A 24636-nucleotide genomic window follows, 5' to 3' on the forward strand; every position below is an offset into this window, starting at 1 on the left:
GGTAAGGGCAAAGGGCCATCGGCGCCATTTTGATTAGTGGCAGCCGATGGCCCGGGAGCGGGAGATTGCTCCCGGGACCCCCACTGGACCACCAGGTACCTGTAAAATGTTTTTGGGGGAGTCAAGAGGGTGGGGGAAGCAAAGGGATTAGTTTTAAAGGGTCAGGGTGGGTTTAGGGGTTATTTTTGTGTGCCGTTTTTCCCGCCCTCTCCCAAAACGATAAGAGAACCCCCACAATCAATATCGTGGGGTTTTCCTATCATTTCGGGGGAGCCCCCGATTTCTGACGATTTTGAAAATATCGACGATATTTTCAATCGTCCGAAGCCCGATTCACATCCCTAGTGAGGAGAGCTTTAGAGTGATCCTTTGGAGGACCAAGGGGGCCTCAGTGAGATTTTATCTCTCCGAAAAGGCCTGGCTGAAAAGCCATGTTTTCAGTTTCTTTTTGAAAACCAGAGGGCAGGGTTCTTGGTGGAGGTCCGGAGGGAGGGACTTCCAAAGGGGAGGACCAGCTGTGGAAAGGGCATGCTTCCTTAATGAGGTTTTAGCGGGTGGGGTATACAAAGTATCTTTGTATGCTCTTCTGATAGGTCTATTCGAGATGTGCTGCCGTAGTTAGAAGCTTAGCTTGAGGGGGGAGATATTATGCAAGGCCTTGTGGATCATCATGAAAGTTTTTTTTTGGGGGGGGGGGGGTCGGGAGGGTGGGAGAAGCTAAGGTATTAGTTTTAAAGGGTCGGGGTGGGTTTTTTGTTTATCGGCTCGAGCGCAGCCGATAAACAAAACCACGATCGGGCCCGATGAAAAAAAACCCACATGTGAATCGGAACCGGAATCCGAACCGATTCCGGTTCCGATTCACATCTCTAGTTGACACAGAGTCCAGGGACGAGCTGAGTCAAGAACCAGAGGACCAAGCCGAGGGGACAAGGAACAGGACCACATGGAGGCAGGAGCAGGAACACATGGAGGCAGGATCACACGGAGCAACCAGCAACTCTAAGCGAGCAGGGCCTGTTGCTGAGGCAAGGATGGGGCATCAGGGGCTGCCTTATATAGGACCCGAGAGTGACATCAGCATCCAGGGGTGCGGGAGATTTTCCCATGGCCCCTTTAAATCGAGTGAGGAGCAACAAGCAGTACCTAAGGCCGGCGGCGTGGCGGCAGCAGGATCGGCTCTCCACTGTGTTGGAGGAAGGCGACGGCAGCAGCTCGGGGAGCCACGTGGGGGGCCCTGGCTGGCTCGGGAGCTGAGTGTGTCCGGCTGTGAGATTCTGCGGCCGGCCATGTAACACTAAAGGGCTGTGCCTCGTTCCAGGACTTAGTTGGGAACCAGTGGGGATTACTACAGTGCAGAAGAATAAAAGAGAGAGAGAGAGAGAGAAAAAAGAAGAAGAAAGAACTCTAGGGGGCTTGCCTGGAGGGCCTGGCCGCAGCAGAGAGTGAGCCTGCTAAGGTGGGCGCAGGGCCAGCCTACACCAAGCAGTTCAATCCTAAAGAGAAAGTATCTAGCGCAGCCAGAAGAAAAGCTAAAGTGGAGCAGGGAGTGGAGTGGAGTGCAGCACAGGTGAAAGGGGAAATGCAACTAGAAGGGATGGAAGGAAAAGAAAAAACCTACAATGTACTTCTGTATGGTGGGAGTGCCTCATTCCTAGGAGCCAGGTGAGAGGGAAAACCTGGAGTTGCAGGTTTGGCAGCTGGAAAGGTCAGCCAGAACAAGAGAGCTGGTGAATCCACTCCCAAGGACCCAGCCCAGACATGAGAGTGCAGGTCTAGAGTGTCTGGACAGGGAGTCTCAACAGCACCTAGAGGAGATAGATGAGATGTTGGCAAAGATGACCACTAAGCTGACCAACCTGTGGCAAAAGCCTGAAGTGAGAGACACTGGAGGAGGATCCGGTGGGCTGGAACCAAACGAAGCAGCTGGGAAGTCCCTCAACCGGTCAATGATAGAACCCAAGGAGCAACAGAAGGTACAGAGGTCTACTGCAACTGTGGCTGAGCCTGGCCTATGAATATAGAAGAACCCAGTGAGAAGCCCTGTGAGAGGAGTCAGTGGGAATAATCATGAAGGAGAGGCTACAAAGAGCCCAAGGGGGCCACTGAGACCCCAGAGGGAGCGGCCACTGAGATTTCTGGTGGTGGAGTCGCCGAGAACCCTGAGAGAGAGCAGCCACTAAGATGGAAGGGCCACGAAGACTCCAGAAGAAGTGGCCACCGGGACTCAGATGGTGGTGCCATTGACACTCCAGTGGGAGCAGAAAGGAACCCCAAAGGAAGTTGCGGAGAAGAACCCAGAGAGGGGCATCTCAGGAACCCTATAACGAACCCTAGAAGGGCCTAGGAGAGCTACGACAGAGTACCCAGAGGAAGACACTGCCATACTACCTGAGAGAGAGGCCGTAGAGACTTATCCCATGGACTGTCCCAAGGGAGGTGTTATGATAATCCATGGGGAAGCACCATTATGAGTTCAGAAAGGAGTGATATCGAGATCCGAGGAAAAGGACTGATATCAGATCCGAGGAAAAGGAGTGATGAAGACCCTAGAGCGAGGCATAGAGAAGACCCCCAAAAAGGGCGCTGCTTAAAGAATCTGGAGAGAGCTGCTACGGAGAGCTCGGAAAGGGGTGACTGAAGGAGCTCTGGGAAAGGGGGCAAGGAGAGCCCCGAGAAAAGGGCCAGAGAGACCCTAATGAGAGCTGACCAGGAGGCAAGAGAGCAGTTAGTTGGAGAGGGGAGCTGCTGCTCAACAAAGGAATATGGTACAGCTGCAGGAGTTAGTACCAAGTCATAGCTGAGTGCACACCAGGAGACAGCTTCTGGAGGGCACCAACACTGAGTTTCAAACCCAAGAGCAAAAGGTAATCCTCAGGAAGAATCAAATCAGGGTGAATGAAGAAAAAGCAGGGCAGAAGGAGACACAGCTGACTGAGGAACATGTGGTGCAGACACAGCAGTTAGCAGTCTGGCAGAAAGGAGTGTGATCAGGGGGCGAATACAGCTCTAGAGGCAAACACTAAGGCATGTACTCAGGGCCCAGAACAGTGTCTCCAAGCCATGGTGAACAAGCTTAGACAGTAGCTCAAGAAACAGGAGAGGAGCTGCAGACTGAGTTTGGACACAGTCAGAGAGAAGCACTTCCCTGGCTTAAGTCCAAGGTGAGTGAAGACGCTTGGCCCAAGCTGGGGGGGGGGGGGGGGGGTATGTGAGAGAATGCCTCTAGTGTTCCCCTTTTTGCCTATATGGGAGCGGGGCAGATGCTGAGGTGAGAGTGCACCCCTAGCTTTCTCCTGGGAATCTGTGCAGGACCAGGAAAGGGACCTGTCCCCTTTAAATCTGCTGGGGTGAATGCACCAGAGTTAATTAACTCCAGAACAACCCCAGCAGATGTTCTCATTTGGCATTGAAGAGCCGAAGAAAGAAGAGGATCTGAAGAGGAGCTCTGAGGCCCTGGCTCTGAGGCTTGGGTATAACCATGGACTCAGGCCCAGCCATCAAGACCCGGCCACCTGGCTGAAGTCTCGGCATTGGGCCTGGGTCCAATCTTAGGCCCCAGAGTCAGAACCTGACCTCTGAGTTGGGTCGTGGTGTCGAGCCTACACTTAGACTTTGGCCTAGGCTGAGGCCCCAATGTTGGGACCTGGCCTTTGGATTGGATCGTACCATCAGGCCTGAGTCCAGGCCAAGGACTTGGCATTAAACCTGACCTCTAGGTTAGGTCGCAGCATCGGGCTTAGGCTTCGACTCCAACCTAGAGCAAGGCCCAGGAGTCGGGACTCAGCCTCTGGGGCAGGTCATGGCATCAGGCCTGGGTCCGGATTGAGGTCCCGGAGACTGGACCCAGCCTTCAGGTCAGGTTGCATCATTGAGGCTAGGCTCGTACTCTGGCCTAGGATGAGGCCCCAGCAGTAGGACACAGTCTCCAGGTCGGGTTATGGCATTGGGCTCCAGCCTTGGCTGATGCCCTGGTATTGGGACTCTACCTCTGGGTTGGGTCATAGCTTCAGGCCTGAGTCACAACATCGGGTCTGGTTCCGGGCCCTGGCCAATCCCAGGCATTGAGACCCAGTCTCTGGGTTAGGTTGCGGCGTGGGCCTGGGTCTGGGTTGTGGTCTAGGCCAAGGCTTCAGCCTTGTGGAGGCCAAGGACACGGTGACCTATCATGGCCTTGCCCTACACAAGTTCAAAGCTTCTGCCTAGTCCTAGCCAGCAGATCCCCATCAGACCGGATAAGTGGATCCGGTGAGGGTCCTGGCCCCGGAATTTTTCTGCAAGGATGGGAGGGAGGCCTAGTTTTCATTTTTTGGTCTTATTTGGGGTATTTTTTGTTTGATTTGTTTTTTTCACATGCATGAAATGAATCAAGCAATAAACCAAAATTTGTGGGGAAAAAACTCCCAAAAATGAACCGAATACGAAAACAAATTATTTTCCCTGCATATTCCCTAACCACAAGTAAAACCCTTCTCCTCAAATAAAACTCCATTTACCACTACCCTTTGTCACCTCCCACTCAGCCAGTTTCTAACCCAGTCAGTCATTCTAGGTTCCATACTGAGGGCGCACAATTTATTTATAAGTCTCTTGTGCAGAATCGTATCAAAGCCCTTGCTTAAATCCAGCTCTCTGGTTACCCAATTAAAGAAATTGATCAGATTCATTTGACAAGATTTATCTCTGGTAAATCCATGCTACCTCAGATCATGTAATCCATTGGATTCCAAAAATTGCTCTATCCTCTGTTTTAGCAGTGATTCCATTAGTTTGCTTACCACAGAGGTCAGACTAAGTGGCCTGCAGCTCCCAGCCTCCTTCTTACTTCCACTTTTATGAATAAGAACCACACCTGCCCATCTCCAGTCCTCCAGAACTAATCCCGGCTCTTAAGAAGCATTGAAACGTTCAGAGTTTGAGTCAAGGTATTTATTGTTGTGAATTAACACTTATTGCGTTTCAGAATTTTATTACTGATTATTTTTTTTCTACAACCAAATCTTAAGGCAGTTACTTCTCTTTCTCCTACCTATTGGGAAACCAATTTAATACAGAGAAATGGTGTTCTTTTATGTGTGACTACCAGTGGAGGAAAAATGAAGGGGAGAGGTTTTTCACTTTTGTCCCGTGACAGTTCTGAAGCTCTCCTTTTCCTGCTCTGTCCTTGGGGGTTACACTATGCAGCCGTCTGAGCATTTGAAAAGGAAGATAAATTCACTCTTACAAATCAGGGGAAGGCTATTAAAAGTTCTCTAAATGCTTTCAGCTAGCAATTTCAATTGTCAGGAATATTATTAAGAAATGGATATTTCATGGAACTGTTGAGATCAGGTCAAAATCTGGAAGGCCAAGAAAAACCTCTGATAGAACTACCTGAAAAATTGGTCAGCTCTGCAAAATAGAATCCACAGATCCCTGCAAATGGCCTGCTGAGAAGATTAGCTGCCATTTGGAGTAGTGGTCCACAGTTGCACTGTACAGCTTTGCTTTATACAACAATAATCTGCAATGGGGGAATTGTCAGAAGGAAACCTTTTCTACAACCTCAACACAAATGCAAAACAAAGCCTTGATAAGTTTGAATCTTTTTGGAGCAAAGTATTTAGACTGATGAAATTAAAATTGAACTGTTTGGCCACAGCCACATAAAATGCATTTGGGGGAAAAAAGGGTGAAGCACTTGAAGAAAAAAAAATCACTTTGTCTACCGGTAAGAATGGGGATGGATGTCCTGGTTTGGGGTTTTGTGGCAACTAGTGTGAAGAAACTATTGTATAGGTGGATTCAACTAAATATCAATATATCCTAGAAGCTAATATCCCACCATCAATAAATAAATAGAAGCTGAAACTGAAAAGAGGGTGGAGTTTTTTGCAAATCAAATATCTGAAAAATCAACCACGAAATACTTACAGGAAAGAAAGATGAAGGTTTTATAATGGCCTTCACAATCCCAAGACTTAAATATTGTTGAAAATCTGTGGGGAGATCTCAAACATGCAGTGCATGTAAAGAGATTTAAAATATTTCTAAACTAGAAGAATTTTGCAAGGAAAAATGGGGGAAAACAATCCAAAAGCAAGAATTGAAAGACTCTTAGCTGGCAATAGGAAATGTTTGGAAGCTGTTATTTCTGCCAAAAGAGGTGTTACAAACTACTGACTGAGGGGTAGATTTTATAAATTTGCGCGAGGGCGTACTTTTGATCGCGCACCAGGCGCGAACAAAAGTACGCTGGATTTTATAACATACGCGCATAGCCGCGCGTATCTTATAAAATCCAGGGTCGGCGCGTGCAAGGGGGTGCACATTTGTGCAACCTGCGCACGCCGAGCCCGGCGCGCATTGCCTGTTCCCTCCGAGGCCGCTCCGAAATCGGAGCGGCCTCGGAGGGAACTTTCCTTCACCCTCCCCCCACCTTCCCCTCCCTTCCCCTACCTAACCCACCCCCCCGGCCCTATCTAAACCCCCCCTACCTTTGTTGCCAGATTTACGCCTGCTTTCAGCAGGTGTAAATCTGCGCACGCCAGCGGGCTGCTTGCGCACCATCACCCGACCCGGGGGCTGGTCCGGAGGCCTCAACCACGCCCCCGGGCCGGCACCATGCCCCCGGTCCCGCCCTGAACCACTCCCTGACCCTGGTCCTGCCCCAGGACACGCCCCCTCCCCACCCCTTTTACAAAGCCCCGGGACCTACGCGCGTCCCGGGGCTGTGCGCGCGCCGGCGGCCTATGCAAAATAGGCCGCCGGCGCGCGAGAGCCCTGCGCGTGTAAATCCGGCCGGATTTAAGTGCGCAGGGCATTTAAAATCTGGCCCTGAAAGGGTACATACATTCTTTCATGTACCATAGTCACTGTTTTCTTATTTTAAATCTGTAAAATAAATGAATAGAAATTATGCATCAAAATTTGCAGAAAGATGTATTTAACTTTGGAACATGTAGAGATTGTGTTAGCATCTGTTTACTTAGAGAGTCATTGAAACATACAATTTAACCAGGGGTACATAAACCTTTACACACAACTGTAAAAATATATGAGGTGAATACTGAAAGCTATCCAGGTACTAAACCAGATTTAACTTATCCAGTTAAGTTACAAGGGATATTCAGCAGCATACTAATTAGCCGAATAAGTTATAACTGGCTATATTAAAGCTACTCTATGGTGAATATCCTTACTTAACTGGTTAAGTAGCGTTGCTCTGATCAGCCCACTGCCCACCCACTGACTCTCCGGCTATCTAGCAGCTGCGGAACATAACCGGACATTCAGCAGATACTAGATAACTGGATAAGTCCTACTTATCTGGCTATCTAGTGCTGAATGCATTTTGAATATGCCGCCGTTAATATATATATATATATATACAGTATATATATAAATAGAGAGAGAGAGAAACATTTTTAATAAATTAGAAATCTTTTTATAAAGGAAAAAATAATATTTCAAGACTCTGAAAATATGTTCTTTTCTATTGGAATTGTCATAATAATATTTATTCTAGATTTTAAAGCTTTTACTGTTGACTTTTAATTTGTATTATTTTTTCAGATTTTACAGTACCAAACCTTTGGACTGGTATAAGAAGTCTCTAACGTGAGTGTCCAAAGATTGCAAAGCCTCCAAACCATATGTTACTGCTTGCATGTCCACTTGGAAACCATCTTATTCCCTTTTATGCTGCTAATGAAATCTTCTCTCACACAAGTAAGCTGTGTTGACATGTTCTGTGGTATTTAAATCACAATCTCAATTGTCTCTTCAAATGCAGTGATTCATCAAGCTAAAATTTCTACTAATATTTGCTTATAGATAAACTCCTTTCATTTATTTATATGTATCCTTATTTGCCTTCTTTGATAATCTGTATTAATTAGAATCTAAATTAGGGAAATGGAATGTTAAAAAAAAACCAAAGCCAACTAGGAAACAGTTTTGGTAATTAATAATCTGATTTTAATCTTGTAGTGGAATGGAGCTGAATTCAATGTTGTAAATTTGGCCTCCAAAATCTTTTTGTGCAAAGCTTTCATTTGGTTGGAAAGGGAAGTCTTGCGCATGTGACTTCCTGCAACACTAAGGCCAGGAAGTCCAAAAACTGGTGGTTGGTATGTAAAGTAGTAAAAGGGGTCAAGGCCTGCCACACAAATCAATTTCCTTTAGAGGATGATTCTTCTTGAATTCAAGACCCATGCAGCTATGCTATGGGTCAATTTTCACACAAGTTACAGCTGCTCTTTAGCATCTAGACTAAGCAACTGTTTCACCTGTTAAATCCTTCAGTCTGGTTGATCGATGTCACCTACATATGTGGCTGGCTAACAAGTAATCACTATTTGTGTGTGTGTGTGTGTGTGTGTGTGTGTTTGTTTGTTTGTTTGTTTGTGTTAGAAATGAAAACAATTAAAGTACAAGATATGTTTATATACAATCATCTATCTACTTACCTCTGCACTTATAAGCCATCTGTTTGACTCCTCTTTCATGAATGTTTTTTTTGCAACATATTCTGCTTTTAGTATGGGATTGGGTTTTTTTTGTTTGTTTGTTTGTTATAAAGGAAGAAAAGAAAAAACATGAGGTATTAGTACATACACAGGTTCTTCCTTGTAGAGGCCAAGAAGAGGATGAAGAGAATCTAGCTTAAGACCACCTAAAAAGTCTGGAAGTGCTTACAAATAGGAAAAGCAGAGCTATAAATTCTGGAATGCTTTTGGATGGAAGCTAATAAAACAGAATTGGTTGCAAACTGGGGGTCACAGAGTTATCTATTTACTTTAATATGCATTAACTAGGTTTCAGTTACATGCAAAACACAAATATGTGCATGGTTAGCAAATAAAACACAGCATGCATACTACATTTATGATTTTTCATAAGGAATTTTAGATTTTCATTGTTACATTTGTCTGGATATTCCCATCTGAGTACCTGGTACTCACTTTTCTGTTTAAAAGTCTCCAACTGGCTCGATTGTGTTGAATTCCCTAAGTAAAATCACCCATGTCTGTCAGTTCACCAGCATGAACTACTATAATTAAAAGAAAATTACATCTTTGTGGGGGTTTTTTCTTCCTTCGCCGCAGCAGGTGCCCTTGCAGGGTGGTAAAATGAAAACTGCAGCTGGTACAGCTGTTGCTCTGGCAGTGATGGAAACTCCCGGTAGAAGGCAGAGAGAGAATGTATTCTGTTCTACTTGGAAAACACACAGGAGCTTTCATGTCATTTTATTCCAAGGGCATTTCTGGAAGAGAGCATGTAATTTTAGGACTGCTGCAAGGAAATGAGTTTAGCCAATTTCTACCAGCTATTCTTCCCATAATGATTATGCCTTGCTTAGGGGTGGATGAAGGAATGAGTGGTAAATATAAGGAGGAGGACTGTAACCACTTACAAAAGGTTGCACCTATTGGGTGAGAAGACATCCTTTAGCACCAGAGCGGCAAACTAAAGCCTAGGAGGCAATTTGCTAGTTAATATATATATATATATATGAGATTTATTTTACAAGAAATATATTTTTCTTTACTACACTCCTTTGTTCAGTGACTATACTATTTTTAAGCCTTGAAATTCAATAGTTGCTTAGCATCAAATTATTTGCTTTGCAAACTTACAAATCCCCATATTGAGCCGTAGTAAGCCTGTCTTTTGCAATTGTGTTTCTGAAGGGAAGGGGTATTGGGTGGAATTACAGTATATTCAGGGCTAGCTGAAAAATAAATCTTTGTCAACCTTTTATCCTGTAAGCATCATACTCGCTGAACAATATGCATAGAGGCTGCTTTATGGGTGGATTTGGAATGGAGCCCAGTTTAGAAGAATAATTTCCCCTTTGAAGAGAGTAGCTTTTCTTGTTGAGATGGATATTAAAAATGTGCCTGAATCATTCCCTTTCTTTGGCCATTTCACTTTGCAGCAGCTGTAGCATTTTTCTAATTCTATACAAATGTAATCACTGCTGCCTGTCACTGTATGCGGCTGCTTCCCTGAAAGATGCCTTAAGATTCTGCCCAGAATTCTTGTAGTGGATGCCAGGACAGAATAGCCATTAGTATTTTAGATTTAAAATTTAAAAGGTAAACTTTATAGAGGCACAAATATCTAAAAGCATACAAAAACATCTGCTAACCGTGGCATAAACAGCCTTGTGACAGCAAACAGCGATCTCTCAGCTGTCTTATAAATCAGTCCCCAAATGCTGCATTAAACAGCCCAGTGGTCCTAAGAGTGGGATGTGGGGGCTTCATCATTTTGCAAAACTGGATTCAGTTCCTGATTTCCCTTCTGATTCTTCAAGCTTAAGAGTGTTATTCAAGCACACCACCTACAGGGAAAGAGAGCTAAGTACCGCTCTTGAAGAAACACCTAAGCACAAAACTGGATTAGTCTTGGTAGCTCTATCCTGTTCATTCAGGTCACTGCTGACCTTGACCCATGTGAAATATACGAGACAGCAAAGGAAATACTACAAGTCATGCCAGAGGTTTGAAATCTCCGTCTTTATTTGTTTTTGGAAAATATCAGAAAGAGCTATTATTCCTTGTGTTTGGATAAGAGGGCAAAGAGTGGGCAGAGCCCATGGGATTTATAGATGATAGCCCTTACTCTTATGTGCCTGAGTTTTAACTTTACTCCGTCTAATTCCAGGTGGGAAGATAACCTTGCGCAAGGGTGGACAAGCTTCGGAGAAAATACTTAGAACCTCCATAAGAAATTTCTTTAGCAAATCCCCCTGGAGATAAACCCGGGACCCTAGGAAAATTCAAGAGTCGAAGGTTCAAATGTTTGGTGCAGTTCTCCATTTGCTTCATCTTCCTTCTTCAGTACTGGGATGAATGTGGATTGTTAGGAGCATTTTTCTGCTTTTGGTTGACTGTTTTCTATTGGTCTGGAATTCAGCATTGTTTGTACAAGATTGTCTTCTGATATTTTTTGGAAACTTCATAAAGTAAAAAGAAAAGAAGAGAGATGAAGTGACGCAGGAGAGAGTGTGTGAGAGAGAAATGATTAAAAATGGAGTCAGAGGCCGAACTGGAATAGAGAATGAAAAAAAAAAGAGCAGATAATAAAGTCAGAAAATAAAGTCAGAGACCTAAAAAATTACTCTCATCATCATCTAAAGTTGAAAATCAATTAATCAATAAAAAAACATCAAGGAATCTGATCAAAAGTATTGTGGCCTACATTAGTCTTGTGCATAGAGAACATTTATGCTGGAAAAGCTGAATTTGTTTAATGGATTTCACGTTTCCCAATGTCTAGCTACCTCTGTGCAGGACATAGTCACAAATCCTAATAGTCTGAATTGGATGTACTCTTTGGATTTATCAGGAGACAGCACATTTTAGGGCTAGATTGCTAAAAGGTTTTGTGGGGGAGAAGCTCCCAAAATCCCCTGATAATCTGCTTGCATATTTACCCATATTATGGTCTCCTAGCTGCCTGCATCACAGAAATTTCGACGATTTGCTTATCAAGGATCTAGCAGTGCCAAAGAAATGATAAATAGAAGTAGTAGTGCTAGTAGTAGTAGTAGTAGTAGTGGTTTAAGATCTCACAGTAGCTAAGACCTGGACATTATTTTAAAACACTTTTGGACGGCGTTCTTAAGGAACAGTGACTGCTTTTGTTGCCACTAGATGTCAGTAATGTCATTCTCAAGTTCTGGTTTAACCTAAACAACCCTTGAAGCCCAGTTTGTTTCTTTTCACTTTTTGTTAGATTCCTTCTTTTGTTATATTATCTTCTTAAGCGTGAATAACGTACATCACCAGGCCATCGATCTGTGAATGATGTAATCAAATAAACTTAGTTAAATTCTATTATCTCCCCTCTTTCTTGGCCTCTCCCCCACCCTCATCAGCTCCTCTCCTAAATTTTGTTTTTCTTGCATTTTAACTGCATAAATATATAGGAAGAAAAACACGTACAGCATGTTTTAACACTAAAAAAAAACAAACCAATTACTCAGGGTTTTATATCTTTCTCCAGTAGCAGAGTACAAATGAATGACTGTATTCAAATTAAATCCTGATGTTTCTTTGCTGCTGTGGTATAACTAATTTAACTTAGTGCTCATGCAGTCATGGACTATTATAGTTCCACTATGTGAACAGTATAACATGATGACTTTATTAGTTCATAATAGAGTCTCTGAATCAGGGCTTCCCAAACTGTGGACTAAGACCCCAAATGGTTCACAAAACCTTCAGCTGGGTTCACAAATGCCTCAAATGGCAGAACTCTTCAGGTGCCAGCAGCATTAGTAGTGGAAGGTAACAGGGGACCTGTGAGCTAGCACACACTCACAGGCCCTACAGTGACCCCACCCTTGCATGAGTTTCTGTGGTAACAGAAAGGCCTGTGTGAGGAGGGATTGGACCCACCATAGGGTCTGTGAGCTTGCGCTGGCCCATAGTCTCCACATTTTATTACTAATGCTGCTGCTACTTGCAGATCACTGTTAAGCTTGGGATCAGCCATGGGGAATGCAACAGTTGAGTATGCACAGGTTGGTGGAGATTACTTATGCTCCTCTCCTCATCCACCACTGAACCTAGCCAAGAGAAAAATGTTACCCTTGTCATCAACCTGAGAACTTCCCACCAGTTGTCATTCACCTTTGGCCCAGGGCATAAAGGGAGATGCTTTGAGAAGGGACTGTTTGAAGGGAGGCATCAGCTGCATAAGTGGTTTGAGGATTGAATCAGATGGAAAGGGATTAGCTGTAGAGGGTAAGAAAGGGGGGAATGACAAAAGATCAACTGGTTGATATGAGAGAGAAAATGGAGGGTGAGAGGGAATCGGCTGGGGGATGTGAGAGAAGGATTGGAGGGGATGAGAGGATGCTAAGTGGTAAGACATCGGAGATGGGAAGAGAGAGGATCAGTTGGGGTTATAAGAAGAGCATGAGGGTGAGAGGATCAGCTGAAAGGATGCAAAAAAGGGCTGGAGAGTTGAGAAAGAGATAGATCGGAAGGGGGGAAGAGCTGGGGGATGTAGAAGGGAATCAACTAATGAGAAGAAGATCAAGAGAGCTGGAGGGGTGGAAGTTGAATAAAAGGAGCTACTGAGAGAGAAGATAAGCTGCAGTGTGAGGATAGGGACTATATCCCTGCTATTTTGTTTTGGTTGTCCTATGGAGTCATGTGAATTTCCAAGTGCAAAAATATGGTCACATTGCCCAAAAATTTGAGAAGTCCTGTTCTGAATTATTTCTGTTGTTTATTACAAGAGGAAAATCAGTGTGAACCTCTCTAATGGAAAAGAATCATGAGTGGGAGTAAGGAATATCATCCCTTATCTGTAATTTTTAGGAGAATGAATGAATGCAATCTCACTCTCTCAGCCTTGAGGATGAGAAGGGAAGGAGACTGCAGATACTGTGCTTGTTACCCCATCCCTATATAACCTGGGCCCCAATCCCAGCCTATGTCAGAATCATGAAAGAAAACGCAAATGGCAACAGTAATATTTTGCACATAATATATTATATCCAGAGGCATTGATATCATTTGCATTTGGCTTTATTGTCAGAAATAACATAGAAACATAGAAATGACGGTAGAAAAGGACCAAATGATCCATCCAGTCTACCCATCAAGCTTATGGTAGTATCTTCCGTGCTAAACAGGTCACCCCCCATACTTTTCAGTTTCTAAGATCGTAAAAGACAGGGCCCTTTAATATTTTGCTGAGTACAATTCCCGGTTATCTATTGCCGTTGAAGCAGAGGGCAATGATAGAGTTGCATCAACAGTATGAAGGCTTATTGATTAAGGGTAGTAACCACCACACCAGCAAGTTATCCCCATGCACTTTTTTCTTCATTTCCATCCTCCAGTCTTTAGGGGTCCGCCATGTTTATCCCATGTCCCTTTGAATTCTTTCACTATTTTTGACTTCACCAACTCCGGAGGAAGGGCATTCCAGGCATTCACCACTGTCTCCATGAAGAAGTATTTTCTGACATTGGTTCTGAGTCGTCTTCCCTGGAGTTTACTCTTTCAGATAACTGAAGGACTGAAGTTAACAAGTAGCACATTTAAATCTAATCAGAGAAGGTTTCTTTTCACTCAATGCACAATTAAGCACTGGAAGTTGTTGCCAGAGGATGTGGTAGTACAGTTAGTGTAGTTAGGTTTAAAAAAGTCTGGATAAGTAGATGGAGGAGAAGTCCATTAACTGCTATTAATCAAATTGACTTAGGAAATAGACACCGCTATTACTGGTATCAGTAGCATGGGATCTTCTTAGTGTTTGAGTACTTGCCAGGTACTTATAGCCTAGATTGGCCACTGTTGGAAACAGGATGCTGGGGTTGATGGACCCTTGGTCTGACCCAGTATGGCAATTTCTTATCTTTTTATGTTCTTATGACCTCTAGTTCTACTGATTTCTTTCCAACAGAAAAGGTTTATCGATTGTGCATCATTACATCCTTTCAGGTATCTGAAGGTCTGTATCATATCTCCCCTGCACCTCTTCTCCTCCAGGGTAATCCTCTCCTTATAAGTCATTTGATGGAGACTCCATACCATTTTGGTCACCCTTCTCTTGATCGCTTCCATCCTGTCTCTGTCCCTTTTGAAATATGGTCTCCAGAATTGAACACAGTACTCCAGATGAGACCACACCAAGGACCTGTACAAGGGGATTATCACCTTTTTCTTACTGGTAACATCTCTCTCTGTGCAGTCCAGCATTATTCTGGCTTTAGCTATTGTCTTGTCACATTACTTCACTGTCTTCAAATCACTAGACATTATCACCCCAAGGTCCTTCTCTTGGTCTGTGCACAACAACATTTCACCCCCATCACATACAGCTCTTTTGGATTACTCCACTCCAGAAGCATAATTCTGAACTTCTTGGCATCGAATCCCAGCTGCCATATCTTCGACCACTGTTCAAGTTTCCTTAAATTCAGTCTCATTTGCTCTACTCCTTCCGGCGTATCCACTCTGTTGCAGATCATCCACAAAGAGACAAACCTTAGCTTCTATCCCTTCTGCAATGTCACTCACAAAGATATTGAACTGAACTGGTCCCAACACTGATCCTTGTGACACTCTGCTTAACACGGTTCTCTCTTCAGAGTAGGTTGCTCTTTTTTCTAATCAAGACAATGAAACAGATCTGGGTTGTTTTGCGGTTTTTGTATGTTTTCATGGAAGGAAGCCTTGAAAGGCCCCTGGGTGTCGCCTGGAGAGAGAGCCCAGGACAAGGAAGACCCACCCATCTGTAACCTTTTTAGGGGACCAGAGGAATAGTGGTGACCCGATTTAAGGATCTTCTGGTAATTTTGGACTCAGTTGTGGGGAAACTGATTTTTGTTAGAACCAGGAAGAAGAATTTTATTGCCCCCTTCATACCTAAGGAGAAACATTGAAAGCTGCATGTTTCTGAGAGGATCCCTGCCATCGTGGGATTTGAGAGGAGTAAGAGAAATTAAGAGTGTGAGAGCAGAACTGTGAGTAAGACCAATGTGAAACATATTGAGGACACTCACTTGGAGTCTTCAACCCCTGGGGAGAGAGGAATCTCTGTAGATTCTGTATTTTACCCTTTTTTCTAGTGTTGGAGAGGTTTTTCTTGCCCACATAAGGATACCCTACCCACCTGGATCTTCACTTATCTAAGCCCTGGAGGGTGAATGCTTCCTATGCCCTGGTAGTAGAGACCCATGCACAGACGGAGGGAAGGACTATAAAAAGAAATCACCTGTGGTGCTAAGGACTGTGTTAACTGGGCCATACACTCATTCTGATTCACCATCAGTAAAGTATTTATTTTAAACACTCAAATGTGGGTCTTCGATATGTTATTTGGCACTTGCAGCACTCACAGAAAGTATACTTCTCCCAGGAAAAGGAGTTCTAAAGCCATCCCTGTCACTCTGGGCCCTGAAAGGCTTTCCCCTTACAAACAAAGGCCTCAGGCTTTGGGGTACAGAGGCTTGTGCAAAGAGCTAGCCTCTGAGATCCAGCACCGAAAGTGATATGCATTCCTTTAGGGCCCCATCGTGTTAGGATAGCACCCGGAGATGGGGTTTACATGACAATACAGTATATATATATAATACCTTCAGGGTCATATGTAGGTATGCGGGCACACTGTCTCTTGTGCACTTAAGCAAAGGCATAAAGGAGTGAAGTACATAGGCTATGGCTAGACTTTCAGTTGTGTTGCCCCTTGAAAGCTTGGCGGAATACCTATGATTTCTCCAACTTCCCACCGTTGAGTGATGGTGTGGTGAGAAAGGATCCTTGGCAGGAATTAGTGGCCAAGAGAAGATGTAGGGACTTAGCCTCCTCATGAGGTAGTCTGGGCCATTTCCACTTAAGGCCTTCAATATCAGTCAGAACTTTAAATATGAACCTGTAAAGAACTGGATGCCAGTGCAGTTTGTGAAGGGTGGGGTGTGGTGTGGTTCCTACATCTGATTCTCTTTAATAGTTGTGCTGTGGTATTTTAAATTAGTTGTAGTTGTTGACGGCTTTTCATATTCAGAAATGTTCACTATGGGCTTCCTTTATCTGAAATATTTTTGGCTAGGACTTGACAAACAGTGGGAGATATTCAAGTTTTACCAAGGATTTGGACTAGTTCTGCTAGTAGTGCTGATATTGCGCCTGTTCTTCACTGTTTGCCAGTGTTGAGGAGAATAACTTTCAAACGTTTGACACTAATTCACAACGTGCTGAGTTGTAATACCCATTCTTGTATCAGCTTACTTTAATAAAATCTACAGACCAACCAGAACACTAAGATCTGCTGGACAATGCTTTTTAGATGTTCCAACAGTCCAGTCCGATCAGTGTGGCTGACCGAATACTGAGTGAGAGACATCTTTTGTAGTTTCAGGCCCTCATTTATGGGACTCTCTGCCTGAGCAGCTCAGAAAAGAAGCAAATTTGAATACTTTCAAAAAGCAGCTTAAAATATTTATTTTTAAGGATGCATATAGGGGGTCATATTTGAGAAGGCAGTTGATGGAAAAGTTGTCCGGCTAAAAATTAGCCGGACAACTTGTCCCGTATATTCAGGAGGGATAAACGTCCCACTGAATATACTTGCTTGAAGTAAACCTTACCATCACCTAGCTTTGAATCTAGCCGAGTAGGTTTTTAAGTTATCCAGTCTTATGCGGTCAGATAGCTTTCTTTAAAAGATATCCAGGTAAGTAGCGCTGTTAAACAGAAAAAAAAATTGAGGTCCCCCCTCCCCAATCAAGTCACATGGGTCCCACTGAACCAAGATACTGCAACCTGCTCCAAACTCCATGAACAAAGGTAATTGGTGGGGGGGGAGGGGAGGGAACTGATCTCTTCCACCCCCTCATTTCCCATTTTGGCATGGATAAAAAAAATGCTATCCTGCTGCTCCCACCCCACCCTCTCCCCACCTGCCATCAAACTACTCTATACAACCCCCAGTCCTAAAATGAGATGTAGCACACTCCCACCCCCGCTGACCCTTCCCCCATCCTCTCGAAGCCAAACAAATCTTTGCGGGAGTGGGGTCAGAGCTTACCCACTCCCAACTCCAGCGAAGCTTCTGTCAGCGAGCTGCACTGGAAACCTAAACTGCGCACAGTTTAGGATTTCCTGCACAGAAAGGGACTTTACCCTTCCTGCACTGGAAGCGTAACCTGTGTGTAGTTTACGCTTGCAGAGCAGCTCGCTGACAGAAGCTGCGCTAGTTCACCTGGACTGGGGAACAGACCTCACTGCTGGCAAGGACTTTCTGGTTTCAGGCGGATGGGGGGTAGGATCTGTGGATAAAGGGGGCGGGGTGCCTCGACGCATGTTAGGATTTGGGGTGGTTTGGGGGGGGGGGGGAGTCTGGCTGCAACACGAGATCTAAATGTTAGTGGAAACGAGGAAGGGAGCGGGAGGGTCAGCATTGGATTCCGGGGCATTCTTATTGTTTGGGAGGGGATGAGAAGCGGTGGGTGCAAGGCCCGATAGGGCTTCTGTGAAATTTGGGGAGGGGGATGGGATGGAGGAAATTGGGCTGCAGGCCACTTTGCTCCTTTTTTTTTTTTTCTTAAACATCACTACTTAGTCGGATATCTTTTGAAGATATTCAGTTAAGTAGGAAGTTATCTGGTCACATAAGAACGGAGAACTAAAAATTCTAACGGCCTATATTCAAATATAGCTGGTTAGGCATTTTAGTTATCCAGCTACATGTAGCCAAATAACATAAAGCTAGTATTTTCAGCAGGATGTTTATCCCGCTGATTATACAGGCAAGTTGGGAAGCTAATTTTAGCTGGATAACTCATCCACTAATCGGCTTACTGAATATTGGCCTGAAAGGTTCCTCTTTTAAATGGTACCAACACCTGCTGCACTGAAGGAACTAAAAAATGAAATTTCAGACCTATTAGTAAAAATGTGTAACCTATCATTAAAATTATCCATTGTACCTGAAGACTGGAGGATAGCTAATGTAACCCCAATATTTAAAAAGGGCTCCAGGGGCGAGCCGGGAAACTACAGACCGGTTAGCCTGACTTCAGTGCCAGGAAAAATAGTGGAAAGTGTTCTAAATATCAAAATCACAGAACATATAGAAAGACATGGTTTAATGGAACAAAGTCAGCATGGTTAAAAGACAGGAAACAGAATAGGATTAAATGGACAATTTTCTCAGTGGAGGGGAGTGGGCAGTGGAGTGCCTCAGGAATCTGTACTGGGACCCTTACTTTTCAATATATTTATAAATGATCTGGAAAGAAATACGATGAGTGCGGTAATGAAATTTGCAGATGATACAAAATTATTCAGAGTAGTTAAATCACAAGCGGATTGTGATAAATTGCAGGAAGATCTTGTGAGAATGGAAAATTGGGCATCCAAATGGCAGATAAAATTTAAAGTGCACAAGTGCAAGGTGTTGCATATAGGGAAAAATAACCCATGCCTTCTTGAAGCTTGCTATTGTTTTAGCCTCCACCACTTGCTCCAGGAGGGTGTTCTATGCATCCATCACACCCATTCTATGAAAAAATATTTTGTGATGTGTCTCCTGTGTCTATCCCCTTGAAGTCACATTTCATGACCCTTAGTTAGTGCTTTCTTTTTATTCAAAACGGTTTCTCTCTCATGCATTATTAATACCTTTATGGGTATTTGAATGTCTCTATCAGATCTCCTCTGTGAGACCATACTTCAGCTAACACACAGCAGGTAGGTGTCAGGTGCATGGAGTCCTCACATGGCTGCTGCGGATGGCAGATGGATTGCATGTCTGTGGTGATTTTGTAGCTTTGTCAGTTACTCATATGTTTTTCTTTTCTTTCCATGAGCAGCAGGGGGTATTGCTGTCTAGAATGGCATTCTAATGCAGGACAATTGAATTTCCATTTCTCAATGACCCTTGTGCTTCCTGAGTTTGGATGTTCTTTATAATACTACCCTGAGCTGTCAAGGCATCCAGCCATTGGGGAAGTGCAATACTGATTCTTAAGTGTAAGAGAAATGTAGTTTTTCTTATCTGAGCAGCCACATATCGCACTCTTATAGGCAAGGAGATTTGTTAAGCAATTAAAGGAATTTTTTTTTTGTGCCTAAATAAGTACATGTTTACCTGTGTAAAATGGGATTTAGAAAACTGTTCAGCCTCAGCATGGGTTAAAGTACACACGCTGTTCATAGCACACATATTTTTACTTGCAGGAAAAAGGGGTAGTGTTAGCTTAGGTGAAGGGAGGGAAAACATGCATGGGGATATATCATTTTGAAATCACTCTGCTTGCTTTCCAGCACTTACTCTGCACCTCTTACAAAGCAGATACAAAGTCTGCAGGTATTTTTGTATCCTTGGTACATTTTCAAAGGGAATCCCCATGGAAGCTTTTCCTTTTAAAAATGAGCTTCCAGATCTGTGAATGATTTCAAATTATGCAAAGCAACTCCTAATGATAGGTTGCAAATAGAAATAAAAAGAATGCATTTAAGTATCTCTATGCAAATGCAAGAAGTCTAAAAAAATAAGATGGGAGACATAGCATGTATGGCATTAAATGAATATAGAAACATAATTTTAATTTCAGAGACATGGTGGGACGAAAGCTACCACTGAGACATTGTGATACCAGGGTCCAAAATATACTGACATGACAGAGCAAATTGAACTGGTGATGGAGTGAAACTATATTACGGATGGCATAGAGCAGGGAATGAGAAACTATAGTCTGCAGGACCTTTTTATCCAACTCTTTCTTTCGTGCTTTATAAACATATAAATGAGACAAATACCATCCCCCTCAATCTATCACGGAGGGGGGAACCCCTCCTGCTCCTCCATCGTACCTCGGAGGACCACTTCTCTGCGCTCCTCCATCATAACTTGAAGGGAGACCCATCCATTCCACGCCCTCCCCCTACTCCCTGCTCCTCCACTGGCCCTGGTGGGAAGTAGCATACCCCAACGTAGCCCTTCTGGCAGTGTCAAGTAGGATAAAACTTCTGCAGGAAACAAACTGCACTCTGCAATGTCTGTGGAGAAAAGTATAGTGGTGGGGGGTATAGTAAAATAGGCGGTGAAATGATAACAGAGATTAGACAGGCTACTAAAGTTGGAAACACAATAAATGGGAGATTTCAATTATCCCAATATTGATTGGGTCAATAACTCATCAGGGCATGCTAGGGAGTTAAAGTTTCTAGATGCCATTAATAACTGCTATTTGGAGCAGCTGGTTTTGCAGCTGACAAAAGTGTGAAATATTTGCTACTATACTATGCTTTAAATCTAACTCGCAGTGAAGCACAGTACCTGGTGTCAGGGCTAATGGAAGAGGAATCACTTGGCAATAGTGAGCATATTACAATCACATTTGGCAAAACCATTTGAGGGAGCATATTAAGACAACTATGGTAGCATTTAGATTTAGAATAGGGGAGAGTCTGATAAAATTAGGAAACTAGTTTGAAGAAAACTAAACATAGTAGTTGTGAGGATTAAGGAATCCATACACAGCAGAACAGGAAGGGGGAATTTTTCCTGCTTTTTCTGTTTCACTGTAAACCGGCATGATTTGCATTTAATGCAAGAATGTCGGTATATAAAAGTTAAAAATAAATAAATAAATAAATGAAACAAAATTATTCAGGTTAGTTAAATCACAAGTGGATTGGGATGCATTGCTGTAGGACCTTGCAAGACTGGAAGATTGGGCATCCAAATGGCAGATGAAATTTAATGTGGACAAGTGCAAGGTGATGCATATGGGGAAAAATAGCTCATCGTGTAGTTATACGATGTTAGGTTCCATATTAGGAGTTCTCACCCAGGAAAAAGATCTAGGCATCACAAGCCCACATTTTCAAAGCACAGCATGTGTAAAAACCGTGGGATACGTGCATGGCCGGGCCATGCGCGCGCTGAGCACATTTTAAAAATAGCTCAGCTATGCTCACATCTCCTGATACGCGCCAAAGTGCCGGGCTCCTTGAAAGGGAAGGGCAGGGGCAGGGACCCTGTCCTGGGAAAGTGTGCCCCGGCAGCTGGCCGGCACATCAAACTTACTTCTGTTCAAAGGAGCAGGTATGTTTTAAAATTTTAAAAAAATAGAGTAGTTAGGTGGGGTTTAGGGGTCGGAGTGAAGAGGGGAAAAGGGAGAAAGGGTAGTTAGGGAGATAGGAAAGTTCCCTCCCAGTCCACTCCTTAATTGGAGTGGACTGGAATGGAACTGGTGTAGGCTTGATCGCGTCACCGTGCATATTTTTTTAAAATCCCCCCCTTGCATGTGCAAGATGCCACTTGCCCACACATGCGCACCGATATAAAAATTGCAGGAATTGTATTTTATAACATGCGCGTGTCGGCACATGGGTTTTAAAATTTACCCCAATGTGAATAATACATTAAAAATATCAGCTTAATGTGCTGCCACAATCAAAAAAGCAAACAGAATGTTAGGAATTATTAGGAAGAGAATGGTGATTAAAATGGAGAATGTCATAATGCCTCTGTATTGCTCCATGTTGACATCACATCTCGAATACAGTGTGCAATTCTGGTTGCCGTATCTTAGAACAGATACAATTGCACTGGAGAAGGTTCAGAGAAGGGTGATAACATGATAAAATGGGTGCAGTGGCTCCCCTATGAGGAAAGGCTAAAGAGGATGGGATGGGACTGTTCACAGCTTGGAAAAGAGTCAGCTGAGGGGTTTTATGATAGAGATCTATAAAATCATGAAAGGACTTGAATGGGTAAATATGATTCGGTTATTTACTCTTTCAGATAATAAAAGAATTAGGGGGCACTCCATGAAGTTAGCAAGTAGCACAATTAAAACAAATCAAAGAAAATTATTTTTCACTCAATGCACAATTAAGCTCTGGAATGTATTGCCAGAAGGTGTGGTTAAGTCAGTTAGCATAGCTGGGTTTTAAAAAGATTTGGATAAGTTCGTGGAGGAGAAGTCCATAAAGTGCTATTGATCAAGCTGACTTAGGGAAAGAAGTCTCCCCAACTTTATCCTTCATTTCATGTGACATCTTGAGACTGCAACCAGTCCTGGTTGAGCACAGAATTTCACAGATAAGTCCTTGTCTAAAATTATCCCCTTCAAGCAGTCTTGGAAGAAAACTTCAGCTGTTGTCAGGGCATTTCCTTTCTTTCTTTGAACTATTTTCTTAGTATAATAGACATGCTTGGTTACAGGGATGATACTTTGAAAATTGTAATGATTTCTGCTGTCTTTAGGTACCCCTGACTTTTGTGACAGATATCAAATGGTGAATTGAGGTCCTCACATTTAATATCGGGGCTAGGTCTCTATCTTAAAATGTCTACTTTCCTTAAACCTATGTACTGGATTCTGTATGTTGGGTGCGGGGTGGGGGGGGGGGGGGGGGGGCAAGGGAGAAATTATCTTCCAAGATCCTGGGCATTCTGTGTGTTTATCTCCAAGTGCAGAGAAACCAGAAGGACACATGAATAGTGTTCTAGCATACAGTCTTTACTAAGGCACTTGTTCAATACAGATTATCTGCCACAGAATACACTGTCTCCTTGGTAAATCCATAGCCCATGAATTAACTGAAGGTTTAGCGTGCACTAAATAAAATGTATTGTGCATTAAACCAAAACAAAAGGAAAAACATAACAGGAATTTAAAAAAAAAATGAAACCAAAAAAAGACAAAACTTTTTTTACTGTAAACTCTTATTCACTTCTCAAAGGATTTCTCATCTAGGTCTGTGGATTCTAAAACAAACTGTTTCTTGAGGTATACATATTATACTTAAATAACTGCTTTGATTTTACTTTGATTATAATAGGATTTGCATGAGTAAAAGTCAACATTAAAACAAACTGGACTAAAAATTATAAAATTCCACATAGCTGATAAATAAAGCGAAGAATTTAAATCAATAAAATTCATATTAGTAATAAACATAAGGTCTAAGATGGAGCTGGTGACTTGAGTTTGAAAATTTACAAGTTGAACAAAGCCTCTATCCTCCATTAACTTTAACTCACAGATCATACTTCCACTCCTTAATTTGAAGTTCTCAGAGCCTCTCATTTATTTAGCCTCAACCTCCTTTAAACTCAATCAATATGAAAAAACACTGAGACCCCCTTTCACCTGCCCATGGACTTAGACTGATAAAAGATAAGATAAATTAGGTGAACAAAGATCGGACATAGTTAAAAGATCTCCTCTACCTATCTAATTTCCGTAATACATAACAATTCCAAATTAATATTCCTCAATAAGGTTCCATATCAAATGGTTTTTGTTATTAGCAGACAGGGCATTCAATAACTCAATTTTTAACAGAAAGTTTATTAGGGATGTGCATTCATTTATAAGAAATTCCACAAAATGCAACCAATGAAACCATTTTTTATTTGTTCCAAATGGAACAAACCAAAAATAGCCTGTGAAAATACACATAAATTATTGGATATTTTTGTATTTCTGCCATTAAAAATTAAAAGACTCTGATGGCCCTGGTTGGGCTTCCTCGACCAAAAACTGCCTGGCACCAAGGCCTATTCCAAGCCAGGCCCAGCACCAAGGCCTAGGTTTAGGCCAGGCCCAGTGCCGAGTCCTAGTCTGGGCTGGACATGGTACTAAAGCCTAGGCCTAGGCCTAAGTCACAATACTTTAAAAATGGCACTGTCTGCTTGGAGAACGGCATCAAAGTGATGTTGCTTCAGTGCCTTCCAGTGGTGCAGCTGGCACCATTTTGATGACGGCTGAACATTTCTACAGCTGTTCATCAAAATGGTGCTGGCCACATCAAGGGAAGAAGCTGAAATTATGTCACTTTGGCACGGACAAGTGCCTTTTTTAAAGTGTCAGACCCAGGCGGGAGTGACTGGGCATTGCTCCTTATGCCTTTTACAAGCAGGATCCTGGAAAGGGGAGAGTGAAGACAGGGGAGGGAACTTCCACCAGAAGATTTAGAGGGAGAAGGCCCCAACCCCAGCTTGGACCTAGGCCTTGGCACCAGATTTGGGAAGTTTTTTAGTCTGGGAAGGTCCAACCAATGCCACTGAGTACCAATTTTTCCATTAGTTTATTATTTTTTTGTTTTGGATTTTATTTTCTTGTTTAATGGTTTTGGGTTGGGTTTTTTTATTTGACAAATG

Source organism: Rhinatrema bivittatum, chromosome 1, assembly GCF_901001135.1.
Source record: "Rhinatrema bivittatum chromosome 1, aRhiBiv1.1, whole genome shotgun sequence".
Taxonomy (NCBI): Eukaryota; Metazoa; Chordata; class Amphibia; order Gymnophiona; family Rhinatrematidae; genus Rhinatrema; species Rhinatrema bivittatum.